The sequence below is a fragment of the Lissotriton vulgaris genome, chromosome 6 (genome assembly GCF_964263255.1).
Source record: "Lissotriton vulgaris chromosome 6, aLisVul1.2, whole genome shotgun sequence".
Taxonomy (NCBI): Eukaryota; Metazoa; Chordata; class Amphibia; order Caudata; family Salamandridae; genus Lissotriton; species Lissotriton vulgaris.
This window is the reverse complement of record NC_141694.1, coordinates 853,163,590-853,188,631: the sequence shown is the minus strand read 5'-3', so window position 1 is coordinate 853,188,631 and position 25,042 is coordinate 853,163,590.

Here is a 25,042-nt window from a genome sequence, read left to right as displayed (position 1 = left end):
AACAGATTAAATAAGATTACTCATTAAGTGAGTGAATGTGAGGAGAGACAGTTGTTTCACGAAGATTGTGTTCACCTTTCAATGATAGAAATGGAGCTGTATTTATTACAGATGAGAGATACATAGGCAACTTTGTTGGAAGAGAAGCTGTAATGAGAATTGGTGGATGGGAGGAGGTCGGATACATCTCTCTACATAGGATTATTATGAGTGACAAGTTTGGGGATTGTATTTGGACAGAAATAAAGTTAGTTACACTGCTGGGAGGGTGGATCAGCTCTGGGGTTGGAAGTTGACCAATTTCAAAGTTCAGTCAGGATGTTAACAGGTTAATAGTAGGGCAAGCTGTTGGCTTCAGTATGAGCCAAAGGGTTGAGTTATGGTCTTTACATTGTTGAAAATGAATGGGGGTCTGCCCAGGGTTTTGCTATATGATATGCACCTGTCTCAATAAGCTGCCTTGCATTATTCTGCTCTGAAAAGGATTTCCTTGGGTGGAGCATGGGTGTTCCCATACATCCACCCATGGATTTTGGAGCATTCCCAGATTTACCAATACTGGTAAACCTGAGAATGTATCAAAATGCTATGCCTTTTTAGGACATGTGCTACAATGAGAAATATCTATATTTCTTCTTCTTGTTTCCGCTTTCTAAGTGTGCTGCATTCTGTATAACACATGGAAAGAGAGAAAAGCTTCAGAATATTGTTTTTGTGCAGTAAGGTGTCCCTTCATGCACAATATTTATTTATTTATTTAATTAATTTGTATAGCGCGTTATAACCACCGGGGTCTCTAATCACAATATCAATCCTGTTGGTAATGCAGGCACATTTGCACCATGGCACAAGGGTGCCTGTGTTGGCACTAGATAGCAGATTGTACGCCAGCGCAGGCAGGGAGCAGGAATGTGCCATATTGTGATAGATTTGACACTATACTCCCCTCTCCCTTTCACACAGTGCAGCGTTGCAAGTTGTCTTGCTGCGTTGCTTTGCCTGAAAGTATGATAAATCAGCCCCAGAATTTGCAAATCACTTGAGAATTAGTAGAGCACCCGTAAGATGTTTTCAATGCTTGAAAATGTGAAAAAATGACTTCTAGGTTGCTTTGCTGTCCTGGGAGACTACTAGTCCCAAATTAATCTGCTGTTATGGAGGAGGTGGAGGAGGCAGGCCTCTAATGATACTACACTCACATAATATGGCTCTTCATCTCTCCCACTTTGTGGATTGATTTGTCATCCTGGGTGACTACTAGCCCCAGATGATTTTGCTGGTTCATAGATGGTGAATCTCCAAGCCGAACTTGCGCCATATAGCACTTCATCTCTCTCACTTTGAAGGACTCACAAGTACTTCACCACTGCCAGGAAGCACAAGGCCAGGGCTCCTCCCTTCCCGGCCCTGGGCATTAATGTTAATTAATAACAAAGACTTTACAAATTATGTTTCATGAGGTTTAGAACCTGGGGAAAATGGTCTATTTTACTGTAGAGTTGTTTATTTCTATTCAATATTATGGACAAGAATCTTGTTGAGCTGGTTTACTGCACTTTGTTAATGTATTATGCTCTAGCACTCCTTTTTTATTTGACCCAATTCTGAATAGGTAGATCGTGTTTGGAGCTTACTAGCTGCTATTATTGGGAATACAAAGGCTGCTGAATCTTTACAAGGAGCAACTAAGCACTCTAAAGCTGATAGACACAATGTGGAGTATTGTACGCTAAAAGAGACTGATGTCCCAATTGAGGAGTTTGAGACCATCCTCAGGCAGGAAAATTTCATAACTAACAGCTCTACCTCTACTCGGATAATAACATCCTTATATAAGACTTGATTATATGTATACAACTTCAAAAATGTAAAACTCATGCATCTCCATACACAGTGTATTCAACACTGTAGCCACACTACATTAACTATAACTCGCCACACTGCCATGCACTGTGTTCTCACAAAATATTTGAATTGTTCTAGACTTAGCAACATTAGTGTGGTTTCCTCTGACTTATAATGTCCTGTTTTGCTAACTTTATTTTTTCTGGCTGTAGGATTCTGGCCACCTTACCTATTTAATTTACTTATAAGACTCTAGTATAAGTGCACTATATTTGCCCAGGGTCTGTAAATTAAATGCAACTAGTGGGCCTGCAAAACTGATTGTGCCATCCACTTCAGTAGCCCTTCCAACATGACTCCGGCCTGCCACTGCAGAGCCTGTGTGTTCAGTTTAAACTGCCATTTCGACTTGACAAGTGAACCTATTTGCAAGACCCAAACCTTCCCTTTTATTACATATAAGCTGTCTCTAAGGTAGACCGTAGGCATCCCAATGGGCAGGGTGCAATGTCTTTAAAACATAGGACATGAAATTTTCAGTTTTAAATGACCTGGTAGAGAAAAACTGTGAAATTAGTTTTCACTCCTAAAAGACCAATCTCTCCCATAGTTTAACATTAGGATTACCTTAAAACATATTTTAAGTGTAATTTCCAAATTGAAAATGCTAGGGATTTGTAATTTGTTGTCTCTGGACTCACAATTTAAAATCACAACTTATGGTAAAGTCAGATTTTAAATTGCAGGTCCTGTGCTACAGGAGGGACAGTCACTTTGCTAATTGCTTTGCTGTGTTGACCTGCTGCCTTCTGTTTGCTGTGCCGTAGGAAAGACTGCCACTTTACTACCTGCTATGTTGTGATGGCTTCTTGTCTGCTGCATCATGCCTGGGAGTGAGGAGGACTGGACCTGCTCTCTACATCCTTGAACCCAAGTTTTGCCAAGGGCTTGCTGGCTTGCCCCCTGTTCTTGAAGTCAATAGTCATTAAAGACTTCCTTCAACTCTGCTTCAGCTGCTGGACTCTGTCATCTATGAGCCCTCCCTTGCTTTATGTGCCCCTCCAGTCCTAGGCATCAGAAGTGGGTTCTGCAGCTGTTTTCTTCAAAAATGGCACATCATCACCTCTGAGCTCGTGACGATCTGAGGACATCCCTGCGCACTGAATGACGACAAGCAACCTCACTGCAAGGTTCAATGACTATGCAGCACCGATCCGAGGTTCCGATTGCAAGACTCTCAATGACGCAGTGCCTATCCAAAAACACCGCTGCAAGGCTCGACTTTCATGCATCGACCAGATGGTGTGAATTGGAACTGACACCATGGGTCTTCAACGCCGACCCTTGCTCCATCCATGGTACTTTTTCAGCATGCCCTGCATGGGTCCTTTTTATTTTATTTTATTTTATTTTTTAAACTTGTATGGCGCACAGCTACCCAAAAAGGGTTTCCTGGCGCCGATGACAGATCAGAACAGGTGGAGGAATATTGATAAGTGACAGGAGTTTATTTGTGGAAAAGCCAGGTCTTCAAGTTCTTTCTAAATCTGGCATAGTTGTCTTCCTTGCGGATGTAAAGTGGGAGCTTGTTCCAAAGAGCAGGCCCTAGTACCGAGAATGATCTCCCTCCCATTCTCGCTAGTTTGAATCTCGGGGTTGCGAAAAGTGCCGAGGTCTGGGAGCGCAGTTCTCTAGCAGGAAGGTAAGGGGTTGCAAGAGATAGCAGATACTTTGGTGCAGTACCAGATTTAATCTTGAACATATAGCTCAGGGCTTTGAACCTTATGCAGTTTTCCACCCTGAGCCAATGAAGGTCAATTAGGTGTTTGGACACACTAGATTTTTTAGGGAGATTGCAAAGCAGTCTTGCGGCCGCATTTTGGGAAAGTTGCAGTCGTTTGGTAACGGCTTGGCTTGAGCCCAGATAAAGGATGTTGCCGTAGTCAAGCCGAGATGTTATAAGTGCATTGACTACGGTCTTCTGGGTGGCGAGGGGCAGCATCCATAAGATCTTTCTTAACTATTTCATAATGGTGAAGCAAAGGCCTACCACTTTGTTTGCCTGGTGTTTCATTGAGAGGGTATTATCAATGATAACACCGAGATTTCTCACATGTGTGGCCGGGGTAGGGATGGAGCCGAGTTCGGAAGGCCAGTGAGATGGATTCCACAGGTCTTTGTTTTTCCCCAGAAGGAGGACCTTGGTCTTGTCTCCATTTAACTTCAGCTGGTTTGCCGACATCCAGCTGAAGATATTCTGGAGACCTTGCTTGAGACATGATGGGGTCAGTGGCCTTGCCTCTGATAGGGAGAAGATGATTTGAGAATCATCGGCATATGTCATCAGAGTAAGCCCGGATTTATCCGCTAGGTCAGCCAGGGGTCTGAGGTATGAATTAAAAAACAGCGGGCTCAAGATGGAGCCCTGTGGTACTCCGTGAAGGGCATCCACTGACTCTGAGCAAGGTATAGGGGATGTTATTTGGAAGGTTCTGTGTGATAGAAAAGACTCAATCCATTTTAGAGCTTCACCACGGATACCGATTCTCTCTAGGGTGGCCAGGAGTTTGGAATGGGAGATGGTATCGAAGGCCGCACTCAAGTCTAACAAAATGAGTGCGACTGTCTGGCCATCGTCTAGGAGTTTCCTGATGTTTTCGGTAACTCCTAGTAAGGCAGTTTCCGTAGACAAACCCACTCTGAAGCCGGACTGTGATGAGTGGAGGAGAGAATTCTCTTCAGTGAAGAGGGTAAGGGTGGTATGAACGTGACGTTCCAGCAATTTTGAAAAAATTGGGAGAAGGGAGATGGGCCGATAGTTTGTTAGAAGTTCAGGGTTGGCTGTCGTTTTTTTTAGTAAGGGACTGACCATGGCATGTTTCCAAGATGGTCCAAGAGGGTCCTTAAGCTGGCCTGCCCTCCATCAAGGTCAGCCTAGAACTTTGGTGTTACCCCAGACTAATACGACCTCAAGTAATCATTTGGCACTATTTACTTCTAAGAACGTTTTTGATTTCATCTTAAAAAATGCATATTTCAAGTTCTACTCACTGGACTTTTGTCATTTTGGTCTTATTTAACTCAGATAAATATTCTCTATTTGTCTGGACGGTGTGGAGTCTATTTGTGGTGTTTTCAGTGTTACTGTAATTTAAATGTTGCAAAAACACTTTGCGCATTCCCTCTTAAGTTAAGCCTGACTGCTCCATGCCAAGTTACCAGAGGGTGAGCACATTCATTTAGGTTGTCTATCTGACTGACCCTGACATGATTGTGGTACTACTTGGACAGGGTACAAACCTCTGCAAACTATAGACCCACTTTCCGACATTGGTGATCACGGTTGAGGATAGGAGTTATTTTTGTGCAGCACCTTACAGTAATTTGGTGTTCACTACTAGCCACATCTAGACCAATTCGAATCAAGTGTCTCTGATCCCTATTAGCATTTTATTCTTGCTATCTTTAATTGGGATTTTTAATTGTTCAATTTTCCCTGACTGGAAATTTTGTTTTCCCCCATATCATGTCTCTGATTAGAGGTTCTTCATCTGCACCTGCAAGAATTGACTTTGAGCTGGCCACACTTGAAGGTTAGGCTGTGGCCCAGCTGAAGGATTTCCTCAGGAACTGTGGACTTCCTGTAAAGAGCACCACCAGGAAAGTGGAGCTTCAAAAGGCACTGGTAGCCCGGTCTGAAGCCCATGCTGCATTTCATGAGACCCCAGAGGAAGAGGAGGCTGAGGAAGAGCTGAATGAGGAAAATGTTTTGGACCAGTGCCTAAGAGGAAGCCTTTGACTGCTGTCTGTGGACGAGGGAGGCAACTTACTTCCAGGATTGGTGATAACTTCCAGGGCAGGGAGCAGTGTGTCATCCAAAGGCAAGCCACCAGGGAGCTGGAGGATAGGATGAAGGAGAGAAAGTTCGGAATGGAGTTGACCAAGCTTAAATTTGCTACAAAATAATAGCAACTGACCTTAGAGCAGCAGGAAAAAAAGAAAAGGTTGGCCTTGAAGGAGAAGAAAATTATGTTGGCACAGGAGATGAGTCTGAGATAGCTGGACATTAAGTTCAGACAACTGGAGGCCAGCATTGACGGTGGAAGCATGCCTTTCGTGCTCTCTGACAGGAGGGTCCCAATACTCAAGGATCTTGTGTCTGATTTTGTGGTGGGAGACAACATAGACTGATGGTTTGATGCCTATGAAATTGCACTCCAAATGCACAAGGTCCCTGAGTCACACCGGGGGCTATATTTTGGAGACATATTCCTAGTGAGGTGGGAGGGACACTCTACTGGCCCTAGAGAACAGCGACAGAATGCGGTATCCCCCCATGAAGGAGGTCCTAATCAGGAAGTTTGGTTTGACCCCATAAAAATATAGACATGAATTCAGGGATAAAGGGGGCGTGGCTAAGCACGCAATGGCGGAGGACGCACTAGGGTAGAGCTCCGTGCTAAGCTCCCCTTCCCTGAGCCGTTTCTCCGCCGCATTTAACCTTAGCCGCCCAAAACTGCTGGCGGACCTTCCCGGAGCTCTCCTCGGCAATCTGGCCGACTTTCGATTCGGGGCTCCGACGGGGCTGACCCCGACCTATCCTGCGGCCCACCCGCGGGATTTGCTGACACCTGACCGGCGGGGCATCTACGGGGGACCGAGGCTTGGGCCCAGCACACAGGCCCCAACTGGCAGGCCACACCACACTGTCTGTGGCCCCCTGGCCGACTGCCGCCGCGCTGGGAACGACCTCCGGTGGCCCGGCGATCGCCTCACCTCGCTGCAGGACTCCAGCGGAAGGCCCAGACCAAGCGGAGAGCGGGCCCCCAGCCCCCACATCGCGGCCGTCGCGCGACTGCTGCCCGGTGAGTTGAGCGGGCTCACTGGTCTTCCTGACGGCACACCCGGGGCAGGCAGGGCGAGGAGATCGACCCCGGAGAGGCGCCGGTGAAGTGGCGGCCCCGACCAGCGGGGGCTCCTCCCCGAGACACTGTGCTGACATCGGAGCCACCCGGTGAGTCCCTCCCGCGCCCACCGCCATAGAGGAGCCCGCGCGGAGCGACAGCCCAGGCCTTGCATTGCGGCCCCAAGACCCGCAGAGGGGCAGACCGGCCCCCCCGCCTGATCGCCACACCACTGCCAGAGGCGGACTGACCGCCCCCCCCTGAGACGGGGACACGCGACGGTGCGCTCCATGCCGGGCCCGCCTGCGGGGCCCCCCCACGGGGATAACAGCTGCCTGAGGGACAGTGAGGCACGAGAGGCTGTGACCCGGGCCGGAGCTGGTGACCAGCCCCGTTCACGACGCCTGGACCCTTTGGACCCACACACCGTGCTGGCCCCCCCTGGCCCCCACTACAACTGGGGCGGAGTGGCAGGGCCGTGACCCGCTAGTGGTCCGGAGGACACCCGGCGCGGCCACAGACCGCCAGGGACGAGCCCGGGCGACGGGGAGAACAGGACCCCCCCATCCGCGCCGTGGCCCCCACACAAGACCTGCCCAGACCAAAAGAGAGGCACGGCGGGGCGGAGGTCGATCCGGAGAGGACACAGGCGACGGCAGTTGTCCCAACGACGGACTGCCCCCCCCCCCCCCGGAGGGACCTCACAGCAGCCGGCGCCACCCGGGGCACACACCACACTGAAGCGGACACCGAGAGGCCGGTAGGAGGCAGCGGCCCCCGAGCCAGACGCTGAAGGCCTGGAACTCTGACCGCGGGGCAGCGCGCCACCGGAGATAGGACAGCCGCCCCCCCACCCCGCATTGCAGACACGCGGAGGGGCGCTCCTGCGGACCCCCCTCGCATGGAGGTGAGAGCGGCCGGAGAGAAAATGGGGCATGAGTAAGGAAAGGACCAGGCCCCGACCGACCTACCCAGAACTCACGGGCACCTCGGCCAAAGCAACAACCGAGCCGGTGGGGCGCAGCCGTGGGGCGGCAGGGCGAAGCACCCGCTGGAGGACCCCCTCCCCCCCCCTTAGGGGACAATGACGACGGCCTAACCAGAGGGACCGGCTAGCACTCGCGGAGCCCCAACCCAGGAGCGCAACACCACAGGGGACACCATCACTGGAGTAGCACCGGGGGCCGACCCTGCAAGACAGGCGCCACCCGCACATGTCCGGGGGAGTGCGGACCCGCACTGGGACTGGTGGGGCCCCGCCGAAGGGGAAGTCGGGCAGACAGGTACACAAAATGGCCGCCGAGCAACTGGCTGCGAGGCTCGACAGCGTGCTGGCAGCGGTGGAACGGATGGAGCAGTCCCTCCAGCAAACTAGAACCTCCCTGGAGTCCAAAATTGATGGGGTCGCAGTGGACCTGACCCTCCTGCGTGATGACCACAGGAAATTGTCCGACCGAACCAAGACCCTGGAAGGCGCAGTGAAGGAGATCGAGCCCAAGGTCACTCAGACAGACAGGCAAGTGCAGGACCTCCTGAACAGAGTGGAGTACCTGGAGGACAGGGCTGAGGACGCGGAAGGGAGGGCGAGGCGCAACAACATTAGACTTGTGGGGGTTCCTGAAAAATGGGAAGGGGCCCGCCCGGCCGAACATGTGGAAGGCTGGCTGCGGACACTTTTGCCCGAAGGCTCGTTGTCACCGCACTTCGTCGTGGAGCGCGCACATCGGGTGCCAACGAGGCCCTATACCACCGGCGCCAACCCGAGGCCGTTGCTCTTCAGGATACTGAACTATAGGGACAGAGACACGGTGCTGCGAGAGGCACGGCGATTGGGCGAGGTACGCATAGATAACGCGTCGATCATGTTCTTCCCCGACTACACCGTTCAGGTACAGCGCCAGAGACACGACTTCATGGAAGTGAAGAGGAGACTACGCACTGCGGGCCTCAAGTATTCCCTACTATTCCCTGCCAAGCTGAGAGTGGTGGCGGGAGACAGCACTTACTTCTTCAGCACACCCGAGGAGGCCAACGAGTGGCTGGACGGGGGCACGGACACGGCGCCGAAACACTCTCGCGGAGGCGAGACGAGGACCAGGCCACGAGGACCGCGGCGACGCCGCAGGCACAGGACCCAACAGTCCCAGCACGCGGAGGAGGGGGCGGGACACTCCCCCACACTGGACCAGATGCTCCAAGAACAACGCGATGCATTGCAGAAGGTTTCCCAAATAAGCAACTCACCCTTCCATGAGACAGCCCAGGAGGACGGCCGACAACCGGTACCCAGCGACGACGACGAGGCCATATACGGGATCCCGAACTCACAGATCTCGGTGGAACTGCCCATCGTCACGCCGCAAACCTCAGACCTGATCCACTGATCCTACAGGAGATGTCTGCACTGGCCTTGCCACAACGAGGGAGGGCTGGCAGTGGTCGACTGGACGATGTTGCGCAATTGGCGCCCGCCACTGATGGGGCCACCTCCCCCCCCCCCCCCCCCCTGCCAGCTGACCGAACTGTGGACTCCTGGAACAGTGAGTAAAGCCCTTATGGCACTAGTGGTAAGCAGGGAGGGCACTGAAGGGGTGGTCTTTTAGCACGCATCTGCGCCTGGCCGCACACAGGATGGGTCGCTTGGAGCATTGGACCGCAGTGGGTGGCCACTAACGTCCTGTATTGAATGGCTCAGGGAAGCGACCTGCTTCCCCTAACTGACTGTATATCCGTCTTATCGAACTTGTGCTTAGCACGCACTGCCCCTTAAACAAGTAAGAATGTTCCTCTCCCTTGAGAGTATGGACGGTGGCCCGTTCCGCCACTGCCCTTTTGGTATTTTAGTGGGGATAGCCCGCTGTTGGTTGTTGTTCTTTATTGTTTTTTTCCCTGTCCTAATGTTTTCCCAAACTTTGCTGAGTGTACTGTGGGGGGTGGGAACAGAAAAGCTGGGAGGGCCACTGCTGGGGCCTTTGGTGGTGTTGCCACTATTGGGAAGGTCAGGGAGGACCGTATATTGCTAAAATGTCTGCCATAAAAATATGCACATGGAACATTAGAGGTATGCACACACCCGCGCGCAGGTATCAAATCTACTCCTACTTGAAGAGGCAGAACGTGCAGGTCGCGCTCTTGCAGGAAACACACCTGAGTGGGGCGGAGGTGACAGCGCTGAGGCGGAGATGGAGGGGACAATTGTATGCCACTGAATACTCCTCGTACGCCCGCGGGGCACTGCTGTGGGTAAAGCCGGGAACCCCCTTCGTGATGTCGGAGGTTCACACAGATGCGGAGGGGAGGTATGTCCTGGTGAAGGGTCGCATAGACGGGCAGCCAGTGGTCCTGGCGTCCATTTACGCTCCAAACACGGATCAGGGCACCTTCCTGGCGCGTATCTCAGAGAAATTGGCGCCCTGGCACGGCGTCCCATGGATCCTGGGAGGCGACTATAACGCGGTACTAGACCCAGTGCTGGACCGCTCGGTCCCGCCAAGGCCAGAGGCGACATCCCAGGGGGCCACGAGGGCACTTACACAGTGGGCGACACAGTGGGGTCTGAAAGATGCATGGCGTGCGCACAATCCGGACACTAGGGTGTACTCATATTTCTCGGGAGCACATGCGTTACACGTTCGCCTCGACAGATACATGGTATCAACGGAAATGTTGCCCCATATCACTGACTCTCAATACCTGGGTAGGACACATTCGGACCACAACCCCCATACACTGCACATGGCTTGGGAACGCCCGCGCCCACCAATCCCCACGTGGCGATTGCAACCTGCATTACTGCTAGATGGCCCCTTTAGAGACTCCCTGCAGGCCTGCGTAGCGCAATACTTCGATGACAACTCAGATACAGCATCCTCCCCGAGAGTAGAGTGGGACGCATTCAAGGTGGTGGTACGGGGACATTGCTTGAGCACACAGGGGAGCATACGGCGGAAGCTGGAGGAGGACTTGCGCAGGGTGGAAGCGGACCTACTCGGCGGGGAGCAGGAGGCGGTGGGAGGTGCAGGTGATCGGCTGCAGGCGGACCGGGCGGAGCACGAAACGCTACTGGAACGGCTGCGACACGTCAACTTTGCGGCCCATTCGGCGCGAGTGCACCAGCACGGTGACAAGCCCGGTAGGCTATTGGCCTGGTTAGTCAGGCAGGAGGAATGCACGGAGCCGGTCTCCGTCATCCGCACGACTGAGGGAGACCTAGTGTACACCCAAACCAGGATACACCACGCGTTTGTGGGACACTATCAGGCCCTGTACAAATCGCAACTGAGAGTATCCGCGGCCTACATAGCAGACTACCTGGCGGACATCCCGCTGCCCTCCCTTATAGGCTTGCAGCAAGACGCCCTGGGGGCGCCATTCTCCGTGGACGACATACGCGAGGCCATTTTCGCACTGTCCAACGGCAAATCACCTGGCCCGGACGGACTGCCCGCCGAATTCTTTAAGGCGTGTTCAGACACGCTGGTTCCGGAGTTGCTCAAATTGTACAATACTGCGATGGAAGAATCAGCACTCCCAGACTCGCTTAACGAGGCAAACCTGGTCTCGCTGCTGAAGCCGGGCAGAGATGGCGCACTCATGGGGTCCTATAGGCCGTTGGCCATGCTGAATACTGATTATAAAATCTTCACCTCCCTCCTGGCCCGCCGCCTGGCCCTGGAGGCACCAACTCTGGTACATGCCGATCAAAACGGCTTCATGCCGGCGCGGAGCACGTCTCGTAACCTACGCCGCCTCTTCCGGATTCAGGAAGCGGCTCTGACGCGTTGGCCTAGATCGGGGTGCCTGGTTTTGGACCTGGAGAAGGCCTTCGATTCAGTAGAATGGCCATACCTGGGAGCAGTGCTGGACAGATTTGAGGTGGGAGATGCATTTGCTGACATGGTCGGACTGCTCTACCAGAGACCCAGTGTCCGAGTGAGGACGGGCGGGCTGCTGTCGGAGAAGATCGGGGTGCGTAGAGGCACCAGGCAAGGCTGCCCCCTGTCACCCCTCCTCTTCTCCTTAGCCATTGAACCTCTGGCGGCTCTGCTACGGGACAGAGGAGCGGAATGGGGGATCCCATTGGCTGACGGAACGCACATAGTCTCACTCTACGCAGACGACCTGCTGCTTTATGTGCGGGACCTCACCGCGGTGCCAGCCGAGCTATCAGACATCTTCCAGACCTTCGCAGAGGTCTCGGGCCTCAGGGTCAACTGGGCTAAGTCCGGGGTATACTCGTTCAGCCGCGATCAGGAGGAATGCGATGTGCATCTTGGAGGGGCCAGGCTCGCTTGGTACCCGACCACGTTTAAATACCTAGGACTGCACATCTATAGAGACCCACAGGACTTACTGGAGGGCAACCTGGTGCGCGCCATTTCTTCTCTGCGAGCTCAGATGTCCTTCTGGAAAACCCTGCCGCTGAACGTGCCCAGCCGAATAGCTCTTACTAAAATGATAGCGCTCCCTAGGCTGCTATATCACTTCGCGAATATCCCCACGTATGTCCCCACGCGGATATTCCGCGACCTGGAATTAATGCTTCGCGGCTTGATCTGGAATGCGGGACGACCTCGAGTGGCGCTGGCTAAACTGTACTCCCCGACCGCGGAGGGAGGATTGGCTGTCCCCAACATGGAGCTGTATTACCTGGCCGCACAGCTCCAATGGGTGACGTACTGGCTCAGCGATACGCATCTGGACGATACGGCCACTGCGGACTACCAATGGACACACCCCCAGATCTGCGCCCTGTTTCACCCATTGACCAAGGGACCCTGTCCTCTGCCCCTGCATATGGCCGTGGCCCGCAAATGTCTTCTCCGCAGCCTGAAGCTGACGCGAACTACCAGACCATATGCTCCTGCCCTCCCCCTGCTGGGCACCCCCAGGAGGAGCGGGATGGTCACGCCGCGCAATCTGGACCACTGGATCACAGCTGGGGTAGAGACCATGGGTGACCTGTATGTTGACGGGGCCCTGCTCCCATTTGCGGAGTTATCTGACACCACGGGACTCCCGGCCGGGCAGTTCCTACTCCATGCGTCGGTACTGCGGGCATACACTGACTCCTGGGGTGGCATCCAGGATGAGCCGCCAATGCACCACCTGATCCAATATTTACATGTAATGGGCAGAGGCTCGCACATTACGCATTGGTTAGCACAGGCGCTTCTCATCCACACGCAAAAACCCACACAGCAGATTAGGGCTAAATGGGCGGCGCACCGAGGGAGGGATTGGACGGATAAGGAGTGGAACCTGGTACTAGCTAGCCCCGTGAACGTCCCCCGCAATTCCCGCTTCCGTATCATCCAACTGTACATATTGCATCAGGCATACCTAACGCCAGATAGAATAAACAGATACTTCGCGATCGACACTGCCGTTTGTCCCAGATGTGACATGTTGGGCGCAGATATCCTGCACATGCTTTGGCACTGCCCAACCCTGACCGCGTACTGGGGGGAGGTGACCTCACTCCTGAATCACAGCACGGGCCCGGGCCTGCCGGACACGTGGGAGGCGTGCATTCTCGGACTCTATAAAAGAACCAAGCTGAACAAAACACAGGCACGCTTCTGGGATCTGGGCCTCATCACGGCCAAACGGCTGCTTACACGACACTGGAAACGGCGGGAACCGCCTACCCCAAAAAACTGGTTCACATCCTTTACAAACTGGGCCAGGGCGGAAGGCACGGCGCTCCACCGGGAAGAAATAGCGGGCCTGCGGCAGTTCCCAATAGCACAGCTCTGGGATGGCATCCTGGGGTCCCTGCAGGGGGAGGGCGCTGTCAGAGGGCTCACGTAGAATAAGTGACAACGGAGGTGGGTTACAGAGGCTAATGCTCTATCGCAGGAAACATCGCATGCGGCGCCCCCCCCCCCGACACAGACAGGAATCAACCAGCGCGTAGACCTCAGATACGACCCGACGCCCACACGGGCGCCCCACCAGCAGCCATTGCCCAGCAGCGCGCCCCAAGCACTGAGTTGCCGCCATCGCCCCCGCAAGCACACTCCACCCCCCCCCCCCACCCACTTTCACGCATATGTTTACATGTTTGCAGTATCGGACCCCTGCTCACAGACGGTGGCCTCCCCGACCCTCTCACAAAAAACAGGAGCCAAGGGGGAAACAGAGACAGGCCGCCCCCCACTCAAAAGTCTCTATTACAATAGTGGCCCGCTCCTCATTTGCTCAAAGGCTGAACAAGTGGAAAAAAGGTTAGTTTATGCGATAGAGAAATTATTTAGCTTCTATCCATAGTTTTACACTCCGTTGTAATGTTCAATCTGGCAATGTTGCCAGCATGTGTGTGTGTATGTCAGTGTCACCACTATGCTACATGTGTATCCTCCCTTCCAAGTGTGAAAAAAGGGGAGGGGAGATTGACAGTGTCTCACGGAAGCAACACCAAGGGGAGGATTGTATCAGACTGGTACTCGCCTGATTCCTCACTTCTCATCATTGACTACTGTCAACCTTTTAAAGAAAAATGGGAGAAAAACCAACATAAAGAAAGTGCATATAGGTCCAACAACCCTGTGGTGTTGTGAGTGCTAGAAACCCAATGTGATATTTTTGTGCCCAATTACGTGAAAAAACAACAAAATACCACGCTAAAAAGAGTGCAACTAGCTGGCAACTCACAATTTTATTCTGTGCTGCTAGTTCACTCTGATTAAAAGTCAACCGACATGTTTCATCACTTTGTTTTTAGTGATTTCTTCAGGGTTTAGTTGATGGGTCAGCGTTTAGCATGCACCTTTCACAAGTCTTCCCTTATTGTACCTGTAGTTCATGGTGGGACACAACAGACAGACACACACAGATTAAAAGTTTCAGCAGGTAACACTGCGCCCAGTGCTCACTTACATATGACAAATTTCAGCTGTATCAATTTACCAGGTGGCCTGCCGTGATGAGCCTACCCGGCCCCCGTGAAAGACTGCGTCACGAGTGTGGTCCCTGTCTACGTACTGGGATGCTTTGAACCGCCAGGTGGTCGGTATCTGTTGTAAAAAAGTAAGCCAATGAAAAGCACTGTGCCTCTTTGGGCTCGTGTCCGTTTACTCACGAGCGCTCGAGACCCAGTGCATTCCCTTTGTCCCTGCAGTTACTTCCCCCGCTCCCGCTGGTTTGGCTAACGCAACTCCTTACCGCATAGGTGTGCTGATCTCGTCTCTGGCTCACCCCTCGTGTACTGTGGAGGTGCCGGCCGGCTGTTTACCAAGCCCGTTTCCGGGTCACGTGGGTTGACGTGACGTGCTGCGTCACGTATCTACTTTCGGCGCCATCTTGGATAGATATCCTGCACATGCTTTGGCACTGCCCAACCCTGACCGCGTACTGGGGGGAGGTGACCTCACTCCTGAATCACAGCACGGGCCCGGGCCTGCCGGACACGTGGGAGGCGTGCATTCTCGGACTCTATAAAAGAACCAAGCTGAACAAAACACAGGCACGCTTCTGGGATCTGGGCCTCATCACGGCCAAACGGCTGCTTACACGACACTGGAAACGGCGGGAACCGCCTACCCCAAAAAACTGGTTCACATCCTTTACAAACTGGGCCAGGGCGGAAGGCACGGCGCTCCACCGGGAAGAAATAGCGGGCCTGCGGCAGTTCCCAATAGCACAGCTCTGGGATGGCATCCTGGGGTCCCTGCAGGGGGAGGGCGCTGTCAGAGGGCTCACGTAGAATAAGTGACAACGGAGGTGGGTTACAGAGGCTAATGCTCTATCGCAGGAAACATCGCATGCGGCGCCCCCCCCCCCCGACACAGACAGGAATCAACCAGCGCGTAGACCTCAGATACGACCCGACGCCCACACGGGCGCCCCACCAGCAGCCATTGCCCAGCAGCGCGCCCCAAGCACTGAGTTGCCGCCATCGCCCCCGCAAGCACACTCCACCCCCCCCCCACCCACTTTCACGCATATGTTTACATGTTTGCAGTATCGGACCCCTGCTCACAGACGGTGGCCTCCCCGACCCCCCATGTTGAAGTGGGTAGAAGCCGTTGGTGGCACTCCAGACGGCGACTGCAGGCGTAAACGCCGATTGCTACACCGACAGCGAGGCTACTCCACCTGACTGCCGCATGCTCCACTAACAAGGCCGGCGACCGGCGAAACACCATGGCCCACAGGGGCTGTCCCACTCTAAACTCGAGCACACTTGCGCATGCACACCTCTGACCTCCTGTTGCACTGTAACAGCATCGGCAAACAACACACCGATCAGAGGTGGCTCCTACTAACACCGTGCAAGTGGGACGGACTTCAAGTGGTGAAGTCACGATAGGAACATTGGGACATACCGATACGAACTGTTTTGTTTAGTTTGTCGATTTCATGGCTCAGTTCTAGAAAAAAAATGAAAAATAAGGCGTAATTTATGGACTTTTCTTTTCTTGAACTTAAGATAATGTGACTATCTTATCTATGTCCTAGTAAACCGGAGGCACAAGGGGCGCAATGACACGTCCTCTTATGCTGACCTACATCCTTACGATTCACCGTTCATTTGCAGCCGGCCCGCAGGGTTGTAGGCTTTGCTATATGTACTGCACCTTTGAACATTAATAAACGTCTTAAAAAAAAAGAAAAAGAAAATAAAATGAATTCAGGGATAATCAGAATCTTTCCCGACAGACCTGGGTGGATTGTGTGGATTACTTTTGCAAGGCACTAGATGGTTGGGTCAAGGGCAGTGAGGTGAAAGATTATCAGGGATGTATACATTGCTTACAAGAGAGCATCTGTTCAGTCTTTGATTATTATTTTTTTTTTAATATTATATTTTATTGCAAGTTGATCAGGTTACAAGCATTTTTAGTACTGAATAAACTAAGCATAAAAACAAGACAGTAGTGAATGTTTCATATATAGGACAAAGATTGCATGAGAAAAAAGGAAAATAAAGAAATACAGACATAACATTTTCCAGTCGGAATTATACATTGAATGGGCGGCAATTAATGACTCAAAAGAAAAAAAAGATAGATGACTAAACCTCTGGCCACTTTCCCCCTCCATCCCTCTCTCTACCGGTTCCCAAATTTGTATTCCCATTGTCCTTCTTTTACGTCCTTTCGTTCTACATACTGCACGTTCCAAAAAATACCTTGCCAGCAGACACCCTCTCCAAGCAGAAAAAGAGGGTGAGTCTGGACTGATCCAGTCTTGAGTCACACATGAGCGAAAGATCCCAACAGAGATAAATAACAGCTTTTTGTGATCGTCTACCATGGATGTAGAATAAACTCCAATCAAAACAAGCTCTGATGTGAGTATTACAGAAATTCCAAGTATCAAAGAGAGAAAATGTTGCATTTCTGATAGGATTTTGCTTAAATGGGAACAAAGAAAAAACATATGTACGATGTCCGCTGCATGCAAGCCACATCTATTACAAGCAGTACCAACTGAGGAACCCCATTTTGAGATTTTGGCTGGTGTATAATAAAGATCATACAGTACCATGTAATGCTGAGTTCTACTCCTTCCTGAAAACAGAATAGAGTTGGCTAAATGAATGGATTCCTCCATCTTAATGGAGTCCAATCCCAATTTCTCAGCCCAGAGATTTTGTCTGAAAAGTAAGTCATCTGAGTGTAGAGACAACAGCTGATTATAAAAATAGCCAATTTTCCTTCTTTGATACATAGAGTCAATCAGGGGAATTCGTTGTAACGATGTGCGTTCTTGCACCGTTAGTGAATTAAAATAGCTATGCCACTGTAGATATTTAAAATAATCAGCATTCGTAAGTTTAAATTTAAATTGGAGCTCAGTAAATGGTAGGAGTTTATTGTCCTGTAGAAGATCACTAAGCTGAGTAATACCAAGGTTGTGCCATCTTTTCATAATACTGTCTGTACCCACAAATATAAAAATGTGGAGGGAAGTCAGGGGAGTGTATCTCATGATTCTAGGGATGTCAACAATTCGGTTGATGGATTTCCAAGCCCTAAAAGCAGCTTTTAAAATCTTAAATTTAGTTATTTTGTAATAACTGGGCTCAACAAATTTTAATAGACAGCCCTTAGCCTCTACCCCTAGAGCCAGTTCATAAATAGATGGGGAGTGGGAATCCAAAATCGGAGCCTTGTCCACAATTATTAAGGGAGAGATGAATTGCAGCACTGATGATAAGTAATAATAAAAAAAATATGGAATGCCCCAACCCCCCCTATCCCTTGGTATTATCATTTTCTGGTAGGCTCTTCGGTGTCGTTTATACCCCCGAGGGAATCTTCCTGTCATTTTCTACAACTGTTTAAAGATAGGCATAGGGAACTCTAAAGGGATACAACGAAATAGATATAAAAATTTCGGCAGAATCATCATCTTCATGACGTTATTTCTGCCGTATAAAGAAAGGGGTAGATGGTTGATACGCTCAAGTAAAGTATCAGACTTTTTTATCATAGGCACAATATTTATTTCGGGAATTTGTGAAACTGGTGATGTAATTTTAATGCCCAGATATGTTGCAGTGGAAACTATATTATGAAGTGAAGGGGGGTTATGGCCGGTAAATAAAATTTGTGTCTTAGCCATATTTAATTTATAGCCCGAAAAGGCACCAAACTGATTAGCCAGATCTTCTATCTTTGGGATTGCTTTTACTATATCTGTGGTAAGAACAACCACATCGTCAGCATATGCCAGTGCCCTATAATGTATGCCTGTCGCTACCACCGGTGTTATATCATGCGCGTGATTCAGTCTTTGATTTCTAGATATGCTCCTGCACCTTGTTGATAGTAAGCTCACTGACCTCAGAGAGCATGCTAAGGAGGTGGACCACTGGGTCAGCACCAGGGTCCCCAGGAAAGTGTCTGGAGGGATTGATACAATGGTGGGCAGGATCCTCACCAGGTAAGGACTAAAAGAGGAAGGAGTTCTCTAAAGGGCCCCAAACTAGTTCTGTAGTCTGGGTTCCCTTCTCCCTGCTGATAAGAAGAAAAAAATGGTTCCCTGAGAATGGGTCTGCAGGGAAGTCTCCAGTGAAATGTTATGAGTGTCAACAAGAGGGACACTACAAAGGGGATGTCAAGTGTCCCTTAGAGTGGGGGGGGGTCTCAGTTCTGCTTAAGGTAGCTGTGAGTCCATTCATGCCTGTGGATTGTCTGCTTTGCAATTACCTGGAACATATGGAAGGAGGTGGAGCACAGGTCAACTTAGAGATGATGGGTTGCCTGGGTGGGTGTACTTGACTATACTGCCCATGACATCCCAAAAGGGGGGTCTAGAAGAAATGGAGCCTGGAAGAATGTCCCAGGTACCTGCCAAAAAGAGGTAGGTCAAGGGCTTCGGGGATCACGCTCCTGAGATTTCCACGGTCCAGGAGGAGGTGGACCTTGAGGAGGATGCCCTAGTACCTACAGGGGAAGATGTGGCTGAACTGAGGTATATGCCCGAGTTTACCAACTGGCAACAGGAAGGGGTTTCCTCCAGGGTAGAGTTCTGCAAGGAGCGGAATGAGTGCCCAGCCTGCTGATGAGGCCTCTGGCAAAGTTCCTGATTTATTGAGAGAATGATCTCCGGCATAATGAGCTTAAGTTAGGGCTCCTGAGCCTGGTGCAAAAAGTGTGTTGATGGTATCCAGCCATTTAGTCCTTCAGACTGGGTCTGGCTCATGATGTGCCACTGAGAGGTCATTTGGGGCAAGACAAGACCTTTGACAGGCTTGTCACCCGCTTCTTTTGGCCTCAAATTAGAAAAGCCTCAGATGCGTTCCGTAGGTCTTGTCCTACCAGCCAGGCGAGTGGCATGTCAAGGGGAAAGTGCAAGCCCATCTTAAACTTTTCTTTAGCACCCCTTTTGAGCAGGTTGGCATCAACATTATTGGGCCTCTGGATCTAAAGACAGCCAGGTGCAACAGAGTTGTCCTGGTCTTGGTGGATCATGCCACCTGGCACCCGGTAGCTATCCCTCTGAGGACAGTGACTGGGTCCGTCATGTCCAGGGTACTGATGGGGATCTTTACCCATGTGTGTTCCCCCAAGGTTGTGGTATCTGACTGGGGTACCATCTTCATTTCCAACTTCATGAAGGCCATCTAGAAGGAGTGTGGGGTGACCTATAAGATCACCACTCCTTCCCACTCCCGAAACCAACAGGTTGGTTGAAAGGTTCAACAGTACCCTTAAAGGCATGATTATGGATGTACCCAAACCCATTAGGCATAAATAGGACATTCTACTGCCATGCCTTTGGTTTGCCTAAAGAGAGGACCAAAGAAATGGGTTTGGCTTCAGTACTTTTGCACTTCTATGTGGTTGCCCAGTGAAAAGACCTCTTAGTTCGGTTAAGAAGGGTTGGGAGCAAGCTCAAGATGCCCCCTCCAGTGTGTAGCTAGCTACATGCTGAAGTTCCGCAACCAGAAGCTCACACATGAGAACCTGGAAGCTAGCCAGGAAGATATGAAACACTGGTTTGACCAGAATACCACTCTAGTTGAGTTTTAGCCTGGTCTAAAAGTATGAGTAATTGAGTCAGTGGAACCCTGGGCCCTGCAAGATGGTTGGCCTGGGCCTTATGAGGTGAAGCAGTGCAAGAGTGACACCTACTTGATGAACATGACTCCTAGGAAATCTTTGAGGGTCCTGCATGTGAACCATCTTAAGCCCCACTTTGAAAGGTCTGAGATTACTATGCTCCTGGTTACTGATGATTAGGCCTGGGCGGAGTTCTGCTATGTGGATCTCTGTGAAGTGCCGAAAAAATTCCACCCTGCTCTTTGGAGTTCCGCAAGTGGCAGAGTGAGGTAAGTTGTGTTGCTCGCATTGATTTTAAGTGCCGGGAGTTTGTCCCACGCTATAAAATCAGTGTGAATCACACCACATGCAGCACAAAAGAATGCAGCTACTTTTTGCAGCTCAAGTAGATGCTTCAGTGACAGCTTCCTCTATGCGACTGCCAGGTTTTTCAATGCTACCGGTAGCAACCTGCGCCGCCCGACGGCATTGAGAAATCTAGTTGGAAGGTGGTCTACAGTATGATTTTCCTCACTCGCCAAATTAACAGTGGCGAGCCGCGAGAGAGGACTCTGCTCCATGCTGCTTTATGGATTTTTTGGGAACTCCATGCTCAGCGCGAAGAGTGGAGAGGTTCATTGGAGGGCGTCAGCCTCTCCCCTACACTGACTATAGATCAACAGAGACACTGCTGCCAGTTGCTGGGACAGTTTGCCTCTTTGTTCTCCATTACTTCAGGACTCACTGTATGGTGTACCCATGATATTGATACTTGGGACAGCACACCTGTGAAGAACCAAATTCACAGATTGTCTGCTAAGGTGAGAGCCAGCATTAAGGAGAAGGTTTCCAAGATCAGGCTTAGCGGTTATTGAGCCCTCAAATAACTCTTGATCCAGCCCAGTGGTGTGGGTTCCCAAGGATGCCCCTCCAGGTGGCACACCTGAACTTAGGTTTTGTGTCGACCAATATTCCCCAGTTTGTCTCCTCTCTGTACAACAGTGTAAGACCTCTGTGCGCTGCAGCCAAGTCTATGTGCACCAAGAAACCAAGCAAGCGCAGCGCTCATTATATAAATCTGTGCCAATTGCCACTCCAAACTTTTTGTTAAAACAACAGTGAAAACAGGTGCATGTCACACATACAGCTACATCTAATAAGGGCTTGTGACAGTTTTGCAATGCAGATACACACTGTCATGACATAAATCGTTTACTCTAGTGGCACCCTACACTCCAGATTTAATAAAAAAATTGAAGTTTGTCTGATTATAAGATTTTGCTGAAGATAAAGTGTTATCATGGTGATATTCGCCTGAAAGGGTTAGATCTGATTAATGTAGTCTTCATGGTCTCACAATAGAGGACTTTGGGTGGTGGTATTAGCTTTAACAGCATGCAACAAGAATACATCCCCCAAAGAGAGCCTAATGGTGAAAAAGTCATAAGGAACTAATGAAGAGGGGAGGGTGCTCATCTTACCTGGAAGAGCAGTAGGCTCTTCTCCATGAAGCTCTGTATCATCAAGGTGATCATGGCCAGGTAGGAGTATGTGCTCTTGGCATCAAGTTGTTTGTTTTTCTTCCACTTTACTTTCTCCTTCTGGTCTTGCTCTCTCCATGTGTGACCCCCTTCCACCCGAGACCCCTCTTCCCAGACTCTCCTCCTTCATGGAATCCAAGACCTTTATGGATGCTAGGTCTGTGTATCATGAATGCTACATTATACACTTTCTTATTAAATCTGTCCAATAACATCATCAGTGTCCCCTCACTCCAGGACAGACCCACTGTAAAGCTGGGACAGCATGTGAAATTACTTGTCTCATCACACTGATGAGTCCCAAATAGGGCAAAACATAACTTTAATTGTTGAGCAATTTTGGGAACTGCTTGACGTGGGCTATCAGAGTTGAGTTTTAAAGGATACTGGGCTCAGACTGTGAAACTGAGAGCTTTTGTTTGGAATTATTTGAACCTAACTACCAGGTCTGGTGGTAAAACTCTGCTCCACTCTCACAGTTCGCGGAATTCAACAACTCTGCATTCCAAAGATAATCCGGATTTACTGATAAACTCTTCACTCTGCAATAGAACAGAGTATTCTTTTTGTTAGCATGCTCGGAATGTCCTTTTGCGTGCACAGGAGTGACTAGCCGGGTGTGATTTTCAAAGCCGTTTGCGGGTGCTATGAGATTTACTAGCTGGCCGCATGCTCCCCAACATTTTGTGGTTGCCAACACATCATTCAGACACGCCAGCAACTTCTGGTGGATGTTTTCTGCCATGCACGATCCAGAAAGTGCAGATGTACCGCAATTGCAATCTGGGGAAGATTCTCTCGTCAAGAAGCATCAAAAGCTTAACAAAATGAAGAATTGGAGTCCAAAAACCTCCTCAAATGGACATTTGGTGTTGTTTTTTTTGTGCGAAGAGTGCTTTTTTTTCTTTCTTTTTTTTCAACTGGAAGGAAGTGCCCCAGAGTCTCCAACTTCATGTTCCTGTCCAGCAGGCTCCTTAAGCATTTTTTCCATCTCCTGGTTACTTTTCATTTGGATTTGGAGTTGGAGAGATCACTCTTTGTATCTGCTGTGTATACCAAGGGCTTTGTATTTGAGATTTCACAAGCAAGTTGAAAAATTGACGCTGTTTGTTTGATTGGGTCCATGTACCTGGATTTATTTGTACATTTAATAGATTTTTTAAATGTATTGTTGTGGATGGCCTGTAGTTTCAGTATGGGCCTAGATATTTATATATAAGTAATTTTTCTTCTTATATAAAGGAAAAATGATGTACTGTTCACTATACGTTCTCCATGTTTTTGTTTTGTTTATACATTTGCAATATTGATTTAATTCACTATGTGGACTAGTCAGCCAATGGACCTTCCAGCCAATAGGCCCAGTGCTAGTCATGGGTGTATGAAATACTGTTTCTGTGGTGTCTGTTGAATTGAAACATCATTTAGGCCATAGATGGATTTGGATTAAAGTAAAAAAATTGTTTTTTGTGTGGTATTTCACATTCTTTTTTCTTCCTGCAAACACTGTTTAGGTGGGGTAATCTGTGGTAGCTGGTGACATTTGAAAGTGGTGAGCTGTAAAATTAGTGGTGGAGCACATCGCGGTGATCGAGCATAGCGAGCGAGCCCAAACGACCCAAGGAGGGTTGGCGGGCGGGGGTTCTTCCCAGAGAAAATTTTGAAAAATTAGGGGGAAATGGTGCACTTTCAAGACTTTCGGAAGCCACTGTGCTAAACAGAAACATGCTACTGCTTCCTCTCAAACTATCATCAGTACCATGACATATTAGTGATACTGGTAGGCAATATAGTTTAAGAGTCCATATTCTGGAAAAGCACAAACTAAATTTAAAATGTAACACAATTGTTAGGGGTTTTCTTTAATAACAAGAATTGTTTTCTACCCAACTGAACCCTTTTGGCAATATTAGGATAATGAAAGACTGGGCAAAAAAACACATATTTCTCTAACATACTGCTTGCCTTGTAGTATACACACAGCTCTTTGATGGCAGTTAATAGCACAATGTTCTATATTACGATTTTGACTTACAAACGACAAGTAACAAAAGGAGCTCTCTCACAGAAGCAGTAACCCACTGACCTATTTACATTACATGAACTTTATCTGCATGGTACACATTCTAAGCAGCAGCCATTTAAACCCACTGCACTACCTTTGGATGAGTCAAAACTTCCACTAGACAAACATGAAATTAAAAGAATGAAATGAAAAGAGCATTTGTAAAGCGGTAGCTACCCTGAGGCGTCCTAGAGCTGCGGACAAACGCGTGTGAAAGGGCAAAAGGAGCATATTCTAGTTGTTAAAAAGCTGGGTTTTAAGCTTTTTCCGGAAGGACAGCAGGTTGTGCTCCGCACACAGGTCGGGGGTAAGGAGTTCAAGAGTTTGGTCGTGTTGTGGGAGAAGGAGCGTCCCCCACATCTGACCTTCTTGATTCTGGATACTGTGAGAAGGTGTGAGGAGGTAGATCTAAGATGCCTCTTTGGTTGGTAGGGGGTGAACAAGGCGTGATTGATGGTGGCGCCTGATTTCCAGAAGGCTCGATGTGCGATGCACAGGCCCTTGAATGCGATTCTGTCCCTGACAGGGAGCCAGTGGAGCTTCCTGAGTTCAGGTTCGACTGGGGTACGACGTGGGATCTGAAGCAGGATACGTGCTGCACAGTTCTGGATCACCTGTAGCTTGTTTAAGGTGGACTGTGGGGCCTCTAGGTAGAGGACATTTCCAAAATCCAAAGTGACAGGATTAGACCTTGGACCATGATCCGTCTGGTATTAAAGGGTAGGAGGGGAATGATTTTTCGGATGAGCATGTGTAAACCAAAGCAGGTGGCTGATAATTTTGCTGCTTGGTGGTTGACTTTGAGGGACTTGTCCAGCCAGATGCAAAGGCTCTTGATTGTGTCCTTGGGCACGGGGGGGGATCCAAGGCAGGCGGGCCAGAAGTGTTTGATGTTAGGATTGGGGTGGTGATCTAGTAGCATTAGCTCGGTTTTGTCTCCGTTTAGTTTGAGACAGGAAGATGTCATCCAGGAGGTCACTGCTTCCAGGCAGTCCCTGAGACTGTTGGGGTCGGTGTGAGAATTACTCAGAGCCACCACTAGCTGAGTATCATCCGCATAGATGAGTATTTTTATCCCAAAGGGACAGACGATATCAGCAAGGGGGCTCATGTAGACATTAAAAAGTGTAGGGCTTAAGGAAGAACTCTGCGGTACACCACAATCGAGAGGTTTGCTGATGGAAGCAGTGT